Genomic DNA, 21,362 nt, shown 5'->3' with positions numbered 1-21,362 from the left:
AGAATATTACATTAGTTTGAAGAATATTGCAGTAAAGTATATTTAAGTACCTTCTAAGTGTTCCCTTGTAGAATCGCAGCATATCAGAGTTCAGAGGAACATTAGGACACAGGGTCAGAAGTAGCAGGTACCTTAGAATATTGAAGGCTGAAGGTCGAAGGAAGCAGACAATAACAGTAACTCAACATTTTTCTAGGTTTTTAAGGTTTCCAAAGCATTTTCCCCATAACAACTCAGTGAGGATTTACATGTTACAGATGAGAAAATTTAGTTTTAGAAAGTTAAGTCACACAGCTAGCAAATGTTGAATCTTGGAGTTCTGAACTCTTGAACCGTGCTGCCGGGGGCATAATTAAACCAGTACCGCCACTGCTCCTGGATGTGTGCGTGTGACAGCTTGCTCCCCCGTGGCTCCTCTTGCTATAACTGTGACTTTCTGAAGCAAACCAGCCTCCGTTGGCCTCAGCCATGCTTCACTTCACATTTGCCTGGCCCCCTGCTCACCTTTCCCATTGCTACCCTGAACAAGCTCTGTCTTGGGGCCCTCTTCTCCTCTCTGGCCACTGTTTTAGGAGGGACCACAACAGTGCTTCACGCTCACCTGGACTCTCCAGATTGCTCCTGCTCCACATGTGCCACATTGCCCCAGCTCAGGTTCTGAAAAGATGTTAATGGCAATGATGATAACAGAAAATAGGATTCCCTGCTGATTAAGATGGGGTAAGAAGATGGGAAGGCCATGAATATAAGGAACTATTACTATACTATGAAAGAGGAATGATATATATGATTAATACAGAGAAGCTTGGCAAGACATATGAGCTAATGCAAAGTGATGTAAGGAAAATAATATACACAATGACTATAAGAATATATAATAAATGTAAATATGTTTTGAAATTATAATGACCAAGAACATAGAAAGTTAGAGCTAGATGGAAACTTGGAGCACAGAATATATAACCTTTTCCCTCTGACATTCTCATAATGACATTCTCATTATGACATTCTCATAATCCCACAGACTTTAGAGGTGAAAGACAACAGGTACCAAATAATAATTAATTAATAAAGTGCTTTCATAGGATCATAGATTTAGAACCAGAAAGGCCCTTAGAGTCCCAGCTTCTCATTTTATAGATGAAGAAACTTGTAAAATACTTTACATGTTTTATCTCCTTTAAGTCTCACCAAAACTCTGTGAGATATAAACTATAGATGTCTTCATTTTACATATGAGGAAACTGAGGTTTATGCAGGTTAAGTGACTTGATATCTAGTAAGTGCCAGAGGCAGAATTGGAATCCAGGGCTTCCTGGCTCCACGTCCAGCACTGTCCTTTAGGCCATACCACTTAGACCATAACACCTCATGTTAGGTCAGGGAGTCCCAAAAGTAGCTCGCAGAAGGGAGAGATGTGTACATACTGGAGGAATAAGGGAAGGAATCATAAAACAGGCATGACTTGATTCAAACCTTACAACAAAGGGAGAGAAAATACCAATAGATAAAAAAGGGGAAAATAACACAAGATAAAATCTATCATGTACCATATAATGTCTGGCACAGCCAGCCCTTCAGAAGCATCAGCACTCAGAGGGGTGAGCAGAGAAGGAGCATAGTATAGTGGCCAGAATGCTGGATTTGGAAGGTAATCATAGCTGAAAATCTACGTTTGCAACCCTGAGTAAATCCCTTCCCTATCTGAGTGTCAGTCTCCTTATCTGTAAAATGGGAGGATTAGACTAGGGATTCTTAACTTTTTGTGTGTCTTGGACCCCTTTGGTCATCAGTCTAGTGAAGCTTATGGACCCCTTCTCAAAATCATGTTTTTAAATGCATGAAGTGAGCATAGGATTACAAAAGAAACAAAATATATTGAAATAGAGTTATCATATATTTTTTTGAAAACCACACAAGTTCATGGACCCTAGGTTAACATCCACTAGCCAGTAGATGATCTCTGCTGTCCCTTTCAACTCTATGAAGGAGATCACAAGGCCCTGGGATGGTCCAAAACGTTTCCTGAAGAAAGGGAACCTGGTCACACATGACTAGATGACTTATAGCGCACCTCCCTCCCCTCTTTCCCTAACTTATCCCAAAGGGACTAATCATGGGATTCTTAGTTTCCATTCTCTTTCATCTCCCTCGCCCACTGAGGTCAGCAGGCAGCATCAGTTGGCTTCTGGGTGTAGTCATGGACCTGTCAGCTCTTCCATTTGAGGTTAATTGGTTCACTCCAGAGGTTGCCTTTTTCCACCTCTAAGTCTACCCGTGCACGTGGCTGAAATAGTTTTAACTCAAAACCAGAGATGGAAAAACACAACACATTGCAGTTGTAGGCTCAGGTCCTAATTTTTGGGTGTATTTTGCTGTTGTTTTTTTCCCTCGAACTGGCATGTTAGACATACTGGACTTTGACCATTGTAAATGTTTGGGGACTAGACATTACTAAGTGGAATAATACAAGATTTTGTAAGAGGAGTTTTGTTTTTCTGAAAAGTGCAAAACTACCTTCTTTTAAGAACTGATTGTGTAGCTGTCTGAATTCCCTGTCAATTATGAGATGATGATAATAACAGCTCTCATTTCTGGCTTGTTTTACAATTGCAAACTACTTTCTTCACAAAGATCCTGTGAGTTGGATAGTATTTGATGGGAAAGAATGCTGAGCCAAAGAGCAGAGAGCTGACAAACCCAGGGCCACACAGATAGGGCTAGAATCTACAGACAGGCCTAGAATCCAGGCCTTCTGCCTACCAGGACTGTTATCTTGGGCTTTGGGGAAAAGCAAACCCTTATATTACTTTTAATGCTCTTTATAACACTTTGAGATTTAATAGTATTTTCCATACACTGGTAATTTGTGAGCAATCTTCTGTGTGTAAATAATTTCTTGGAAATCCCTTACAGTTCCTCAAGGCATTTGCTTGGGAGAGTCAATGACACTCTTAAGTCATGGTGGAAAGGGTCCAAGGACTAGAGGACTAGGGTTCTGGTTTTGCCTTAATTGTGTGACCTCAGACAAGTAATTTCTCTTCTTCTAATCTCACTTTTGTCATCTGTAACATGGAAAAGTTGGAGGCCTGAGGCCCATACACTTATTTTTAAAACATTTCAACAACTATATTTCAGTATAATTAGTTTCCTTTGTAATCCTATATATTTTATTTTATGCATTTAAAAGCAATATTTTAAGCAAGGGTCCTTAGACCTCACCATACTTCCAAAGGGTCCAGGATGCAAAAAAGGTTAAGAACCTTTGACTAGATGATCCCTAAAATCCCTTTTTGTCTCTGACATTCTGTGATTTAAATCCATGTAAGCTCTTGTGTCTTTCAAATATTTTAGTTCTTTGAAAGATCTGTAGTTTCATCTCTGTGGGTCCTCCTTCCATGGATACAGATTGTGACACCTTTAACCCTCAAATAAATGTTCTTTATGAATTCCTCTGGCCAAAAAAGTGTGTCTGCCGATGCCTAACTGGGTAATGTGACTCTCCACAGTTAGCTAGACTAATTCTTGGAGAGCCAGCACGTGGTCTGTATCTATACAGAGAGCCTTCCCATCCTGTTAGGCTCAACCAGAGCTTTCTGGCCAGACTTGGCCAAAGGTACCTTCTACCTCTAAGTTGTCTTCATGCTATAGGGAGAAGAGCATGCTATAGGGAGAAGATTATCTACTGAATCTTTGAACAACTTTGCTCTTCATTACCTATGTGACATCCAGCAAGCCTTTCCCCTTCCTTTTATCTGGAAAATGAGGGGACAGGGCTTGATCATTTGTGGCATCCCTTCCACCTCATAACCAACAACCACCAGCCACCTATTTTGTGCCATTCACTGTGCTAGGCACTGGGGATGCCAGTACAAAGAACAACATGTCTTTACATTCAGTGAACTTCCATTCTGTTCTGAGATTACAAGCATGTACATCTCTAAGTAGTTACAGAATAAAATGGGGAGTACATTAGAAGTGATTGAAGGGATAAATGCAGGCTTCATTCATGCAGAGAGGGATGTTTGAGTTGCATCTTTGGTGCTCGGAGGCCACGGAACTTTGGAGGGGAGACCTTGTATGATGTTAATTAAAATAAAAAGAGCCACTGATTTGGGGGTTAGAAGACAAATTCAAGTCCTAGCTCAGATATGACCAGTGTGACCCTAGTAAAGTTACCTGACCTTTCTGAGCCTTTGCAAACTTAAAAGTTCTTTAGATATAAGCTATTTAACATTTTAAAAAAATACTTAACTATCCCTCTTTGTTTTTTTTTTTTACAGGGAAAATCTGAGTACAGTGGGACAAGGTATGTAGAGTTATATCTTATTTTATTATTTTCTGAGTTCTTTTTTTAATGAATGAAACAAGCCATAGTATTTTCTTTGAATAGTATACATGGTATATTGCCTGCAGCTGACATGGAGGAAAGAAGCTGAAACATTACTCAGTCAATTGAGGGTATTCCTGAATGTTGTCATATTGGGATCCTTTTATCTGAAAAACATCTCTGGACCTTCTGCCCAGTCCTCTGGGAGGAACTAAAACAGCTGGTCCCTGAAGGGAGAAACTGTCCTTGTATCTCTCGCTTCCCTTTCACCCCCACTGCAGCTACCCTACTTCAAGCCCTCATTTCTTCTTTCCTAGAAGACTAAAATAGCCTCCTTACTAGTCTTCCTGCCTGTAATTTAGTTTCTTTCCAATCTGTGTACCACGCTACTGCCTAAGTAGTTTTCCTTACACACTGCTTTCATACATCACCCTTCACCTCATAAACTTTCAACGGCTCCCCAATGCCTACTGAATTAAGTGATCATGGCATTCAAGACCCTCTGTAGTGTGGCACTACCCTACCTTTCCATCTTATCTTGTTCTATTTCCCTCCAGTTATCTACCTGCTCCTTTTAAAGAGGGAGCCCTGCTCAGACATCTCATTTCTCACCTGACTGCACCACATGGGGACTTCTCCAGCATGCCCCAGGAGGTTCTCAACATCCTGAGAGATCACAAGAGCCTCCATACCCCACTTGATCACTGCTCTCTGCCCTTATGATTTGGGGGGAGAAGGGGAACATTAATCCCAAACCTTCATCTGAGGAGGGAGCCCAGGTCAGACATCTCATTTTTCCCCTGGCTGCACAGTGTTAGAACTTCTCTGACTTCCCCACCCTGACCCTGGTGAGGTACCTTCCTTCTCCTCTCCCCCATACCCTTTCAGCTTCCTTTTCTGTGTCTTCCCCTATTATACTATAAGCTCCTTAAGGGAAGGGGCTCCTTTGTTTGTTTGTTTGTTTTGCATTTATATCCCCAGCATTTCACACAGTGCCTAGCACATAGTAGGTTCTTATAAATGTTTATTGACTGACTACATTCCAGCCAAACTCTACTATTCTTCATCATCAGTTCTTTTCAGTTCAATCCAATACACATTTCTCCTTCCCTTTCCTGTTTCTGGGCATTTGCTCATGCTGTGACCTATATTTGGACTGTACCTACTTCCATCTCCTGTTTGTTGAGGTACCATATCCTCCATGTAGCCTTCATTTGCTTTCATAGCTGTCATTACCTTTTTGTCCTCAAAGTTCTTATGGCACTTTGTTTGCACCTCTCCTTGCCCTTATCTCACTCTCATTTTTATCCTAGTTCTTAGAATTATGGGCTTAGGGATGGAAGGGATGTTAGAGGTCACAGAGTCCAAGCTCCTTGTTTTACAAATGTGGAAACTGAGGCCCAGAGAATTTCATTGATATGACCAAGGTCACACAAGTAGTCAGTATGTGAAGCAGGACTTTAATCCAGGTCTCCCTGGCTGCAGAGTCCAGTGTTCTGTCCACTGTACTATGATATAATGCTGCCTGTCTCTCTGATTTACAGCTCTGTCTTTCTCTAGTAAACTGTAAACTCCTTGAGAGTCATATCTGTTCTTATATCTGTTGTGTCTAGCCAAGTGCTTTACACAAAGTCCTTAATGAATATTTGTTGAGTGACTGAGTGAGCTTCAGGGTTCTGACTCATTTGGCTAGTAACATCATTCTGATCTGTGGAGCAGTCTCTTCCTTGCCACTCATCCCTCCTAAATAAGTGTGCTTTTAGCTCTCTCTACCACTGGGCCCCCTCTATTGCCCTTACCATCCCTTCTTTCAGTTTTGCTGAAGTTTATCTTAAACAGCCAAAAGCAAAAGCATAGCAGAAGGTATCCATCTAGCAGGGTAGCGAGGTAGAGCACTGGGTCTGGAGTCAGGAAGACCTGAGTTCAAATCTGGCCTCGGGCACCTGCTAACTGTATTACTCTGGGCAAGTCACTTTACCTTGTTTGCCTCAGTTTTCTCATCTGTAAAAAACTGGAGGGCAAACCAAGACAGTATCTTTGCCAAGAAAACCCCACAAGAGGTCTCAAAGAGTCAGACACAAGAGATCAGCAACAACAAAAAAACAAGTAGCCCCTCTGTGCCGCCTGATCACCTAAGTCTGCACTAGAAGTGCTATGGGTCTCTATTGTAGGGAGGATGAGGAGCTTCAGAACTCAAGGTGGAGGCAGCCCCTTATATGTGGTGCTTTCCCTTGCTAACTAAGGGTGTAGAAACAGTTGAGCTGTGTGGCACCTGAATCTGCCAGCACCAGAGAGCAGGGAGGGGGGTCTGGCAGGGAATAGATTGTGCTAGCCCCTCTGCGGTAAGGAATGGAGTATGTGCAGGGGAGACACTGAGGCTTAGAGAAGCAGTGACACTTTAGCAGCCAATGCCTGATCCAGGGTCTTATTATGATGAGTGGGGGCATTTGCAGGTTTCTTTGTCTGTCTAAGTTCTTGCGTTGCTTTGTTCCAGAATTGGGTAATAGTAAGTGGCAATGAAAACTGTGCTCAGATTGAACCTAGAATCTGGTGTGTCCCAGCTGAGCTTGCTCCTGATTCTTCAGACACCAGGAAGGGGTGTCTGCCCTGGCAGGCAGTGGGGACATGACCAGGTAATGTCTAGAGAGGAGAGGCTGGCACGATGAAGCACAAGTCCAGTCAGCATCCCAATTCTGGCATTTCGACCAGAGATTTAGAGCTGGAAGGAACCTTTAAGTTTCTCCAGTCTAACTCCCATATTTACATGTGAGATAACTGAGACCTAAAGAGGCTGAGACGGTCCAAGGCCACTTGTCCAAGGTCACACAAGTAAGTAAGAATTTGAACCCTGTCCCTCAGACTCCAAATCTAGCATCCTTTCCACTTCACCTTGGTCAAGTCACTTAACTTCTTGGGGCCTCAGTTTCTCCATTTGTAAAATGCAAATGATTGAACTAAATCATTTCTAAGGTCACTTTAAATTTTAAAAGCCTTTTAAGTTGAATGGTTACACGACTGGATCCAAAGAGTACACTTTGAAGGCTTAATGTTAACTTGTAGGGAGATCTCTGTAATAGAACACCCCAGGGATATGCCCTTAGTTCTGTTGTATTCAACATTTCTATCAGTTATCTTACTAAATCCATATGATGATGACTATTTTACATTTTTACTTAACATGGACCTCACAAGAATATTTAGAGCATTAGGTGACAAAGTCAAGATACAAAGCTGTTTTGATAGGTTAGAATGATGGACCTGATCTAACAAAATGAAATTTAAGTGTGATGAAAAGAAAGTCCTGCACTTTGGTTCAAAACAATCAAATTTATAAATGCAGGTTTGGAGAGCCCATGACTAAAGAACAATTTGTCTAAAAAAGATCTGAGTGCACTTTTGAGTTTTAGTGCACTTTGAGCTAAATAAGAATCAGCATTGCAGCAGGGCTCCCCAAAAGCCCCTGGGCTCAATTATAGAATTGTACCTGTGCCTTGGTAGAATGAGTCCTAGGTATATCATGTAGTTTGTAATTATTTTAAATGAGACTTCTTATTATATCCTTCTGAATTTTGTTATTGTTATACAGAAATACTTTGAGTTTTCATGGATTTACTCGTATCTTGCTACTTAATGAAACCATTGATTGTCTCGGGTTTTTTTATTCTTTTTTTTTTTTTTGCTACTCTTCTAGGATTTTCTAAGTAACTCATCATGACATTAGCAAATAGGGATAATTCCATTTTGCCTTTCATTTCTTTCTCTTGTCTTATGGCTACTGTTAGGATTTCTAGCACTATCAAATACCAGTGGAGAATGGAGGCATCCTCGCTTAATTCCTATATTTATTGGGCAAGTTTTTAGTGTTTCCCTGTTGCATATGATGCTGCTAATGTGGCCTTAGGCTGCATTGAGATGCAGTCCAAAACACAGAAAGTGGTTAGTTTCCCTGTACTCTCACCATATTTCACTGCATAATAATTACAGATTTTTTGACAGCTTTTTTGCAAAAAAGTGAGGTGTAACCATTAGGTGAAGCTTTAGGGGAAAAAGCCTACTTTGTGCCATTTTTCCTTAAAAATCATTTATTACTAAACTGTATCACTGGCAGATGAACTTGGTCAGAACACATGTGGCATTGTGGTTCTGGGAACCTCATTTTAAGAACACTATTGATAAGGCAATGAGGAAACAAAACTATCATTCTTTGCAGATGATATGATGGTATACTTATAGAATCCTAGAGAATCAACTAAAAACTATTTGAAATAATTAACAACTTTAGTAAAGTTGCAGGATATAAAATAAACCCACATAAATCATAGGTATTTCTATATATTACTAAAAAAAAAAAACCCCAGCAGCAAGAGATAGAAATAAAAATTCCATCTAAAGTAACTATGAATAGTATAAAGTATTTGGGAGTCTGCCTGCCAAGACAAATCCAAGAACTATATGAACATAATTACAGAACACTTCTCACACAAATAAAATCAGATCTAAATAATTGGAAAAATAACAGTTGCTCATGGGTAGGCTGAGCTAATATAGTAAAAAATGACAATTCTACCTAAATTAATTTACTTATTCAGTGCCATGCCAATCAAACTACCAAAAATTATTTTATAGAGCCAGAAAAAAATAATTTAAAAATTCATCTGGAATAGCAGAAGATCCAGAATATCAAAGAAATTAATGAAAAGAAATGTAAGGGAAGGTGGCCAGCCATACCAGATCTAAAAGTATATTATAAAGCAGTAAACATCAAAGCTACATGGTACTGGTTAGGAAATAGAGTGGCAGACTATTGGAATAGGTTAGGTACATGACGGTAAGACACAATAATCAATGACTACAGTAATCTACTGTTTGATAAACCCAGAGACTCCAGTTTCTCCGATAAGAACTCACTATTTGACAAAAACTGCTGGGAAAACTAGAAAATAGTATGGCAGAAACTAGGCATAGACCAAAATCTTACATTGTATACAAAGAGAAGGTCAAAATGGTTACACAGTTTAGACATAAGGGGTGAAACTATAAGCAAATTAGGAGAACAAGAAATACCTATGGAGAATGGAAGAATTTATGACAAAACAAGAGGTAGAGAACATTATGAAATGCAAGATGGATAATTTTGATTACATTAAATTAAAAAGGTTTTGCACAGAGGTGGCTAGGTGGTGCAGTGAATAGAGCACCGGCTCTGGAGTCAGGAGGACCTGAGTTCAAATTCAGACTCAGACACTTGACACACTTACTAGCTGTGTGACTTTGGGCAAGTCACTTAACCCCAATTGCCCTCCAAAAAGCTAAAAAAAAAAAAAGTTTTGCACAAACAAAACCATTGAAGCCAAGATTAGAAGGGAAGCTGAAAGCTGGGAAAAATATTTTACAGCCAGTATCTCTAATAAAGGCCTCATTTCTAAAATATAGAGAACTGAGTCAAATCTATAAGACTACAAGTCATTTCCTAATTGACAAATCATCAAAGGATATGAACAGGCAATTTTCAGATGAAGAAATTAAAGCTATCTATAATCATATGAAAAAATGATCCAAATCACTATAGATTAGAGAAAAGCAAACTAAAACAACTCTGAGGTACCACATCACAACTATCAGATTGGCTAACATGACAAAACAGGAAAATGATAAATGTTGGAGAAGATGTGGGAAAATTAGAATACCGATGCATTGTTGGTGGAATTGTGAACTGATCCAACCATTCTGGAGAACAATTTGGAATTATGCCCAAAGGGCTATAAAACTGTGCATACACCTTGATCCAGCAATACCACTACTAGGTCTGTATCCAAAAGAGATCATAAAAAGAGAAGAAGACCCACACATCCAAAGATATTTATAGCAGCTCTTTTTGTGGTGGCAAAGAATTTGAAATTGAGGGAATGTCCATCAATTGAGGATTGACTAAATAAGTTGTGGTATATAAATGTAATGGAATACTCTTGTTCCATAAGAAATGATGAGCAGGTGGATTTCAGAAAAAGCTGGAAAGACTTGCATGAACTGATGCTGAGTGAACAGAACCAGGAGAAAATTTTACACAGTAACAACAACATTGTGCGATGACCAACTGTTTGTTAGACTTAGCTCTTCTGAGCAATGCAGTGATCTAAGACAATTCCAAAAGACTCATGATGGAAAATGCTGTTCACAACCAGAAAAAGAACTATGGAGTTTGAATGCAGATCAAAGCATATTATTTTCACCTTTTTTTGTTGTTTTTTGTTTTTTCTTTCTCATGGTTTTTTCCTTTTGTTCTGATTCTTCTTTCACATGACTAATTTGGAAATATGTTTAATATAATCATGCATATATAGCCTATATTAGGTTTCATGCTGTCTTGGGGAGGGGGGAGGAATTTTAGAACTCAAAATCTTATAAAAGCAAAAGTTGAATACTAAAGATTAATTAATTAATTTAAAGAAGAAAAAAAAAGACTACTGATAGAGAGTGGCCAGAAGAGATAAACCAGGTGATAAGCATGCAGGAGACTAGGCTCTTTAAGGATCATTTGAAGTAATTGAGGATGTTATTTTTGGAGAAAAGACTTAGAGAAGACATGATTATTATCTTTTAGGGTTTGAAAAATCTCTGAAAGTGGTATTAGGTTTGTTCTGCTTGGACCCATGGAGCAAGCAGAATTAGAAGCAGTGGTTAGAAGTTACAAAAAGACAAGTTTCTGTTCAGTGTAAGGAAAAAATGAGAGCTGCTAAAGGTGGAATTGGCTGCCTCCGGCAACAGTGAAAGGATTTCCCCTTCACTAGTGGTCATAGGGTCACAGATCCAGAGCTGGGAGGTATGTCAGAGGCCATATAGACCAACCTACTCATTTTACAGCTGAGGAAACTGAAGCACAGGGAGATAGATGATAATCTTGCCCAAGATCATGCAAAAAGATGGATGGATAGATAGAGAGAGAGAGAGAGAGCCAGCATTTAGTGTTTACTACTTATAAGGCACTGTTCAAACAAAGTAGACCCTAGCCTCAAGGAGGCTATGTTGACAGAAGACAACATATTAAAAAAAACCATCTTGGAAGCAGTGGAGCAACATCAGGCCAAGGTGTTTTGCAAGGAGAAGTGGCCCATCATAGAAGAATGAGGCCTCAGAAGAATGAGGCCTCAGGGTAGAGGTTTGATCAGGGTGGAAAAGCAGTTGATGTGAAGGGAAAGAGTCTCAAGTAGTAAAAGTCAGAGAGGAGATTTGAAGTCAGATTCTTTGACTCTGAAGCCAATGCCTTTTTCCCATCTTCAAGTAATGGTTGTATGACTACTAGTTTGGCAAATTATGGAAAGAATTCATGGTCAGGCATAGATGTTGAACTAGCAATCCTCTGAAATCTCTTCCAGTGCTAGATTTTGTGATTCTGAGTCTATGAACATGGAAGGATTTTTTTTTTTTTATTGCTTCTCAGAACACAGATGTGAATCAGCTTCTTATGTGCTTAGGAGAAATTTCAGATAGTTCATTCATTCATTTATTCTTAGATTCATTCAGCAGACCTTTCCAGAATACATACTATATGTACAAAGTAGCCACTATGGGAAATAAAGATGAATGTCCTTGTAGACCTTCTGTACTAGGGGCGGCTAGGTGGTGCAGTGAGTAAAGCGCTGGCCCTGGAGTCAGGAGGACCCAAGTTCGGTTCTGGCCTGAGACACTTAACACCCACACAAAAATACTAGCCAAGTAACCTTGGGCAAGTTACTTAACCCCAATTGCCCTCCAAAAGGCAAAAAAAAAAAAAAAAGAATTTATGTACTAGAAGAAGAGATAAGATCAGAATATAGATAAATAAACATTAGAACATGATTAGTGTGTAAGTGGACTCTGAAGTGTTTGGAGATCAGATGAGGCAGGGGTCATTTTCAGCCAAGAAGATCAAGATATACTATAGTGGAAAGAATACTAATGCTAGAGTAAGATTAGTTTTGTCTCTTTCTTCAACCACAGGCTGCTTGCAAAGGCAAAATCTTGTGAAAGGGAGGTGGGAGCTCTATGGAAATTCATCCCAGAAAGGCCTTAGTGCTGAGAAGACCCAGAAAGTGGAAGCTATGTGTTTGGGGGTGGGGAGGAAGGCCACCCCTCTAACAGGATTGCTCTGGAATGCCTTTTTGTCTTCATACACTTACAAAAATGGTCTGACAATAGCCATAAATGAAACAATTGATAGCCACTTGCACACTCTGCCCCCCCCACACAATTGTGTGCATTTGTAGCAACAGAGCACACTCCCAGCCTAGGCAGGGAAGTCTTTCTGCCTTCCCTGCCTCAAATGTAAATTGTCATAAAGAGCTTGAGCTACATAGAACCTTAGGAAATAAAATGTCAGAATGAGGAAAAATAAGCAGGACTTCGTGGCCTGAAATTATACAGGAAGAGTTGGCCCAAGAGAAATATGACACTATCAGGAAAGTAAAAGCAGTTCTGCAGAAGAAAAGAGGCAACTGCCTCAGGAGACCAGTGTAGATGTGCAGGGAATTATCAGCTTAGATTTTTAAATAGATATGTTGATGATGGCAGCAAGAACATGTAACAGAATAAATATAAAATGTAGGGGATCAGCAGGTTCCTGTAATAACAGTATCTGTACAAAAGCTCAGAATGAGCTAAAGTTGGCAGTCAGTGTAAAAGATACCAAAAAAGGGCTTGGGGCTCTGTTGAAGCCAAGAGGAAAATCAAAATAGGAAGAGGGTCTCTGTTCAAGGTGAACATAATGAGGATAATGGGCGGTAGAGAAAAGGTAAAACGGCTCCACTTCTGTTTTGTTTCTCTTCTCTGTTAAGGAAAACAATCTTCAGATTAGAAAAGACTGATCCAAAATAACAGCAGTCAAGATTTACGAAAAGATTGTACTACAGTATCCCCCAGTGAGTTTATTACCAGACCCAGATGAACCATATCCCAGGATATCAACCAAATGGGCAGATCTAACGTCTGAGCCACTGTCGGCGATATTATTAAAATCGTAGAGAAAGGGAGAGATGTCCTTAGAACAGTAAACAAATGTCCCCCCTTTGAAAAAGAGAAGAAAACAGAGTCGTTTGCCAATAAGCGTTTCTGAAGCACCTTGTGCTAGGTACTTTGAATACAAAAATGAAAGTAAAATAAACGCTACCTTCTTGGGAGGGCTGTGGGGGGGAGGAGGGGAAAGGTCCAACATCCCCAACCAGCCAGTGAATCTAAGTGTTCCTTAAGCACTTACTCTGTGCCAGGCACTGTACTAATATTGTAGATACTTAAACAAAAGCAAAATGGCCCCTGCCTTCAACGACCTTACATTCTTAAAGAGGAGACACTGTGTACATAGTATATGGGTGTATGGTAGGTATATACAAAGCAGATACAAAGTAACATTAGAGGGATAGGAACTAGTATCCAGGGAACCAGAAAATTACTCATACAAAACATGGTGCTTAAGCTGAGCCTTTAATGAAAGGAAGGATTCTAAGAGATGGAAGTAAGGAGAGAGAGCATTCCAGTGCTGGGGACAACAGTGCAAAATCATGGAGGCAGCAAATGGTGTGGTTTGTGTGAGCAACAGCAAATAGGGCAGTTTAGATGGATTATAGAGGATCATGGATAGGAGTAATGTGTGATGAGGCTGGGCCTACGTTTTGAAGAGCTTTCAGTGCCAAGCAGACAAGTTTATATTTAATCCTAGAAGAAATTAGGAGCAGATATACATAGATAGAGGGCACAGGGACCAATTCAATAGGAAGGGATGATACTTAAAAGATGAAATTAAGAGGTGAGAGAGAACTATAATGAGAGGAGATGGGGAGAAACAGAATGGGGTAAACTATCTCATAGAGAAGAGGCAAGGGAAAATGGTTACAATGGAGGGGAAGAACAGGAAGGCAAAAGGGAATGGGTCAACCTTATTCTCATTGAATTTGGCTTAGGGAGGGAATGACATACACACTCAATAGGGTATCTCACCCCACAGGAGAGTGGGGGGGAAAGGGATGGGGAGGGGATGATGAAAGGGAGGGCAGTGGGGGGGGAAGTTGGAAGCACCCACTTTTGGAAAGGGACAGGATCAAAGTAGAGAATAGCACAAGTGGGGGGGTGGGATAGGATAGAGGGAAATATAGTCAGTCTTTCACAATATATCCACTATGGAAATGTTTAGCATTAGCTACACATGTACAACCTATACTGAACTGCTTATCTTCCCAGTAAGGGTGGGTGACAAGGAAGGAAGGGAATGAATCTGGAACTCAGAGTTTTAAAGTCAAATGTTTAATATATATATATATATATATACTATTATTAATATTATTTTACATGTAACTGAGAAATAAGATTTACAGGCACTGGGGCATAGAGATCCACTGTGCCCTACTGGAAAGTCGGAGGGGGTGTGGGAGAAGATATGGGAGAGAGCAGATTGGAGGAAGGGATATACAGTGGGATTGCTATTTTGGGGTGGTGGGTAGGGGAAAAACGGGGAGAAAATTTGTAACTCAAAATCTTGTGGAAATGAATGATGTAAACTAGAAGTTAATAAAGCATTTGACTAAAAAAAAAAAGAAATTAGGCACCACTAGAACTTATTAAGTAGGGAGGTTACATGATATGGATAGGGTAACCAATTGGGCAACTTTTGGAATATCTAGGCAAGAATATGTGTATATGTAAATATATAATTGATAAATTTTATTTCCACACATTATAAAAACCTCAATATTCATAATTCAGTCTGCCATAATTTGTAATCCCCAAAATACTTAAACAAAATAGCATAAAGCAGCCTTAGTAGTTTATATAGTTTGTTTTAAGAAAGGGTGTGTACTTTAATAAGTTAGTACCAATGTGGAGTATTGTTTTTTATCTGAGTTTTATTGCAATTTAAAGTTATCTTCATTTATGTAGGTCTAGTCCCTGTGTATTATTCTTTCAGTTCTGCTTTCCTAATTCTTAATCCCTTCATGAGTCTTCCCATATATTTCTTTAACTTCATCATTTCTTTAATTTCTTAACTTTAACTTCATTCAGTATTTTTTATAATAATATCTCTCATTCAGTTTGTTCAATAACCCTGAGAGCATGTTTGTTCAGCTATTGCCTAATCATTATGCATAGTTTATCTTAATTCAACTTAAACTGCTTTTATTTTTTCTGCTATTAACAAATAGTGCTGCTATGAATATTTTTGTATGGATTTGTCTTTTCTTGCTATCAATAATCTTCTTTGGTTTTTTTTTGGGATAAAACCAATAATGGGATCACTGGATCAAAGCATATGTACAATTTTGTAACTTTTCTTACATAATTCCAAATTGTTTTCCAAAATTTTTGGAAAATATCACAGCTATACTAGCAGTGAATGAGTGTGCTCATTTTTCCACAACCAATAGTGATTTTTGCATTTTTATACCATCTTTGCCAGTTTGATACTCCAGAGTTGTATTGACATGCATTTCTTCAATTTGTAGTAATTTTGAGCACTTTTTCAGAGAGAATTTCTTCCTTTAAAGATTGTTCATTTCCTTTGACAACTTGTTAATTGAGGAATAGTTCCCTTAGTCTTATATGTTTCATTTCCCTTTAGATTTGGAATATTAGATATTTATCTGAGATGTTTTATACAAAGATTTTTCCCAGACTCATATTAATCTGGGTGCATTGATTTTGTTTATGCAAAAACTTTTTTTTTTTTTAAGCAATCGGGGTTAAGTAACTTGCTCAAGGTTACAAGGCCAGTTATTATTTCTGGGTGTGGTGCTGAGTATCTGAGCCCGGATTTGATCCAGGTCATCCCTACACTGGAGCCAGTGCTATTACTTGCTGAGCCACCTGGCCGCCCCTAAGCAATTGGGGTTAAGTAACTTGCTCCAGGTTACACGGCCAGGTGTTTCTGGGTGGGTGCTAAGTGTCTGAGCCCGGATTCAATCTCCAGGTCGTCCCAACACTGGAGCCGGTGCTCTTACTCGCTGTGCTACCTGGCCATGTAACCTTACTTAACTTATCTGTTTTATCTATATTCTCCATTGATTAACTATATACTCCTTTCACTATTCATAATAAAACCTCCCACTTCCCTCTGATTATATTATGGTGTGATTTTTTATAAGGAGGTCATTATGCATTTATTGGAATATATTGTGGTATATGATATAAAGTTCCAGTCTTGACCATTTTCTTTCAAACTGCTATCATTTCCAGCAGTTCTTGCTTAATAGAGTTCTTTTCCCAGTGTTTCTTACTCTCAGGGTTATTGAAGACTTACTGAAGATGTTTCCTTCTATATCTTACTCATCTAATTTATTCTACTAACCAACTTTCATTTTTTTAAATCCAGTACCAAAAAATATTATCATTAATGTTTTAAAATCTAATTTAAGGTCTAGAAATGCCAAGCCTTCATTTCTGTTTCTTAAATTGTTTATCTAGTCTTGACATTTTGTTCCTCTATATGGAGGAAGATATTAAATCTATAAACTAAATAGTAGCATCATTTTTTACTGTATTATTTGACTGGATATCTTCCTTTAATTCTGTAAAAAATTCTTTCGTAGTTGTATTTATTTAAATCCTGTGTATATCCCAATAAGAAAAATTCCTGATAATTAATGAATCTTGTTATTTTAAATTGTGTTTCTCTTTCTACCTCTTTCTGGGTTTTTGTTAGTAATATACAGAAGTACTGGTAAGTTGTTACTTTGCTGTTTTTCATTTTTTAGTTAATTCTCAAGAGTTTTCTAAGTAAAACATCATGTCAACCACATTTAGAGTCAATCTTGTCTTCTCTTTGCCAACGTTAATTCTCTCAGTTTCTTTTTCTTGTCTCTTGACTTTAGCTATCATTTCTATCAAATATCAATGTTGACAGTGGGCATTCTAACTTCTTTAGTGATCTTATTGGGGAAATTTGTGAATAAGATTTCTTTTATACAAATTATAATACTGGCTCTTGACTTTAGATAAGTTCTGTTGATTGTCTTAAAGAAAGATTCTCTCATTCTAATATTTCTGTGTTTTTAACATAAGTAAATACAGCATTCAATTGACATTCTCTACATCTATTGAGATAATCATATTGTTTTTGTTATTGTGATTTATTTTGCAGATTGATTTCCTGATATTAAATCATCCTTAATTTAAGTTCCTGCAATGAATGCAACTGAATCATAATGAATTCACTTTTAGATGTAATTCTGTAATCTCTTTGCTAATATTTTGTTTAATATTTTTGTTTCAGTGCATATTAATATTATTACTATCTCTAATTTTCTTTCTGTGCTTTACTTTTTCATCATTTTAAAATAGTTATGCCTGGACTATGGCAATAGTCTTCTGGTGGTTCCCTGCCACAAGCCTCTATTCTAGTCCATCCTCTACTCAGCTGCCAAAGTAATCTTTATAGTGTGGGTCTGACCATGTCAGTTAGTAAACTTTAGGATCAAATATAAACTCCTTGGGTATTCAAAGCCCTTCAAAACCTCCTCCCCCTTCCTCTGCTCATCTTTCTGGTCTTTGTATATCTTACATCCCTAGTCTTCATGTACTCTGCCATCTACTGATCTTCCTTGCTGTTCCTCAAACAAGACACTGGCATTTTCATTGGCTGTCCCACATGCCCGAAATTATCTCTCTTCTCTTATCTATCTCCTGGCTTCCTTGGCTTCCTTCAAGGACCAGCTAAAGTTCCACCTTCTACAAGAAGCCTTTCCTGATCTGCCTTAACTGTGGTTCCTTTCCTCTGTTGATTCTCTCTAATGTAAGGGGCAGCGAGGTGGTGGAGTGAATAGAGCACTGGCTGTGTGTTTCTCCTCTTCTCCCTCCCTAACCCATTAGATTATGAACTGCTTGAGAGTAGATACTGTCTTTTGTCTTTCTTCATATTCCCAGTGCTTAGCGCAAGGCCTGGAACAAAATAGGTGCTTAATAAATGTTCACTGATAACTGATTTATCTGATTGAGATTAGAGACTGTCTTATAGAAAGAGTTTGGTAGAGTGCTTTCTTTCTTGATTTGTTAAAACACTGTATATATTATAGTGTTATTTTTCTTTAATATAAATTCTGTCAAAGTATTAATCATTTTGAAATGCAAATGGTCCTGAATTTTTTTTTCCGTATAGGAGTTGATGTATAACTTGCGTAATTTCTCTTTCTGAGGTTGCATTATTTACATTATATCTCTACTGGTTGCTATATTTTGGGTATTTAATCATCTTTTAGATATTCATTTAAATTTTCCATTTTGTTGTCATATGATTCAGTATAGTATTTTCTTATCATTTCCTTTATTTCCTTTCCATTTGTTGTTTATTATCTTTTCTCATTTTGTTGACAATTTTGTTTCCCTTTATTTTAATTCAAATCAACCAATGTTTTATCAGTATTGTTAGTCTTTTAAAAATATTTTTTGTTTTATTCAATTTTTAAAAATTATAACCTCTATCTTGCTTTTCATTTTCAAGACCTTTTGATTTTTAATTTATTGCATGCTCAATCAAGTATTCCTTTCTTTTTCTCATTTGTCAATACATTTAGAGAAATAAACATTTTTTAAACATTGAATTATCTTTACCCCATAAAGTTTGATATGTTCTTTCATGATTATCATTTTCTGTAATATATATTTTCATTGTTTCCATGATTTGATCTTTTCATGCAGTCATCATTTAGAATTGTTATAGATTCTATTTAAGTTAACCTTTTGCTCACATTTTCTTTATTGATTATAATTTTTATATTGTACAATGATATGTAAAGGCTGTGTTTGTTTTCTGTTTCTGTTTGTTGTTGTTGTTGATGACATTTTTTTTAATTATAAAAGTTCCATGGAAGAATGAGTAATATGAAATGATTCTAAGAAGTTACCATAGTCCCAGTGTCCAGTTTTTCTAAAATTCTGTTCAGTTCTATAATTTCCTTGCTTATCTCTCTGTTGAATTTGTGAAACACTGATGTAGAAATGTGAAATAATTATTTTAAAAGTTACCATCTAGGTCAGGAGTTCCTAAAGATTTCAAAGACCCCTAATATTAATGGCATTTACATATTGCTTTTAAGGCTTGGCAAGTACTTTACAAATAATGTCTCATTTTATTCTCAAAACAACCTTGGAAGGTAGGTGATATTATCACCATTTTACAGATGAACACACTGAGACAAAGAGCAATTAAATGACTGACTGACATTAAATGACAGTTAAGGAGGATTATGCAGCTAGTAAGTGTCTGAGGCCAGATTTGGAGATTATCTCCAAGTTATCATGTGTATATCTTGTTTATGCATAGTTGTGTATATGTCTCTCCATTAGATTGTGAGGGCTGGGATTATTTCCGACATCCTTTGTAACCCAATAATTACCATAGTATTCAGCACATAGTAAGCACTTAATAAATTCTTGTGAACTTGAAAAGGGATCCATAGGCTTTTCCAGACTGCCAAAGGTATCTCTTACACACAAAAAAAGAAGAATCCCTGATCTGGGTATTTTTCATTTTAGTTAACTTTTCTGTTAAAAACTTAGTTGCAGGAGCAGCCAGGTAGCACAGCGAGTAAGAGCACCGGCCCCAGTGTCTGGATGACCTGGGGATCGAATCCGGGCTCAGACACTTAGCACCCACCCAGAAATACCTGGCCGTGTAACCTTGAGCAAATTACTTAACCCCAATTGCTTTAAAAAAAAAAAAAGAAGAAATTGCCCAGAAATACCAGAAAGAGAAGGTATAGTGCAAACTGCAAATCTATAAGATGCAACAAAAATAATCCCTAATTTTAATTGACTGATATAGTTAAGAAGTTATAAAATTTAAATGGCAAAGAGGAAATCTTGCAAGAGTCAGGAAGCACTAAATTGCTTAACAAAGAACACTAATTTGAATAATTTGGTATTATTTTACAAGGATGAAAAATGAAAGATGAGGCTGAAATGGGATTTTTAGTGTAAAAACAAGGGAAATTGACTTGTCCAGCAAAATAGCTTAAATTGCTCAAGGTTACACGGCCAGTTATTTTTGGGTGTGGTGCTAAGTATCTGAGCCCAGATTCGATCCCCAGGTCATCCCAACACTGGGGCTGGTGCTCTTACTTGCTGTGCTACCTGGCTGCCCCTCTGGGCAATTTCTTAGTATGATTTACTAGAATGTTATGTTCCTACCCTTTGTTTCTTCATATTTTTTTTTTCTGGGAAACAAGTAATTCTTGGATCATCTTACTAATTCATATCCTCTATCTCTCTTTCTTTGGTTTATAGCTTTCTAGAGTCTTCTTCCATTAGTGCTGCTTTTTCTTTTGCTCTATTAATTATTCTTTAGATCTTGAATTGTTTTTGTCCTGAATGAACATTCCTAAAAGAGTTTGATGCTTTATTAAGATTTTCCACTGTCTTTTTCTTCACTGTCAATTCTCTGTTTTTGTAATTTTCCTTCCTACTCTTATTTATATTCTTATGGGTGCCAGCTCTTCCTTTATATCTCTTGTTGAGATTCTAAATGACCAGTTCCTCTTAATTCTAGTTTGTTTGGGTTTTTGGTTTGTTTTTTTTTTGTTTTTTGGAGGGCAATTGGGGTTGTGACTTACCCAAGGTCACATGGCTAGTTTTTGTGTTAAGTATCTGAGGCCAGATCCGAGCCCAGGTCCTCGTGACTTCAGGGCCGGTGCTCTATTCACTGCGCCACCTAGCCGCCCCTTAATTCTAGTTCTTTTCCTCTTTTGTGTCCTATTTATCTTATATATAACTTGCTTGTAGGTAGTTGTTTGCCTGTGTTCTCCCCTGCTAGACTGGGAGCTCCTTGAGAGCAGGGGCTATCTTTTACCTCTCTTTGTATTCCTTAAGTCCTTAGCACAGTGTCTGACACATAGCAGACTATGAATGCTTATTGACTGGCTGGCTGGCTGGCCCTTCCAGTGAGGCATTGTTATTGTTGTAGTCTCATTCCTTCCTTTTAGAGATTGTCGTGGTTGTTGCTGCTCTTTCCATAGGAAGGAAGGAAACAAGCATTTTTAAGTGCCTCCTCTGTGCTAGGCGTCATGCCAAGTATTTTACA

General features: G+C 38.0%; 1 protein-coding gene across 1 annotated transcript in view; it reads left to right on the top strand.

Moving 5' to 3' along the window:
- GNG7 (G protein subunit gamma 7) overlaps positions 1-21,362 on the top strand; it is a 160,717-nt gene that overhangs the window by 28,732 nt on the left and 110,623 nt on the right. Inside the window, exon 2 of the mRNA XM_069077148.1 lies at positions 4,284-4,309. The gene's annotated coding sequence lies outside the window, so the exon portion shown is untranslated. The remainder of the gene's footprint in view (positions 1-4,283; positions 4,310-21,362) is intronic.

Source organism: Petaurus breviceps, unplaced genomic scaffold (assembly GCF_028583685.1).
Source record: "Petaurus breviceps papuanus isolate PSGF00001 unplaced genomic scaffold, PetGlider_PUasm1.0 108, whole genome shotgun sequence".
NCBI lineage: Eukaryota > Metazoa > Chordata > Mammalia > Diprotodontia > Petauridae > Petaurus > Petaurus breviceps.
Note: the sequence above shows the minus strand (reverse complement) of the source record. Positions and strands in the feature narration are given on the sequence as shown.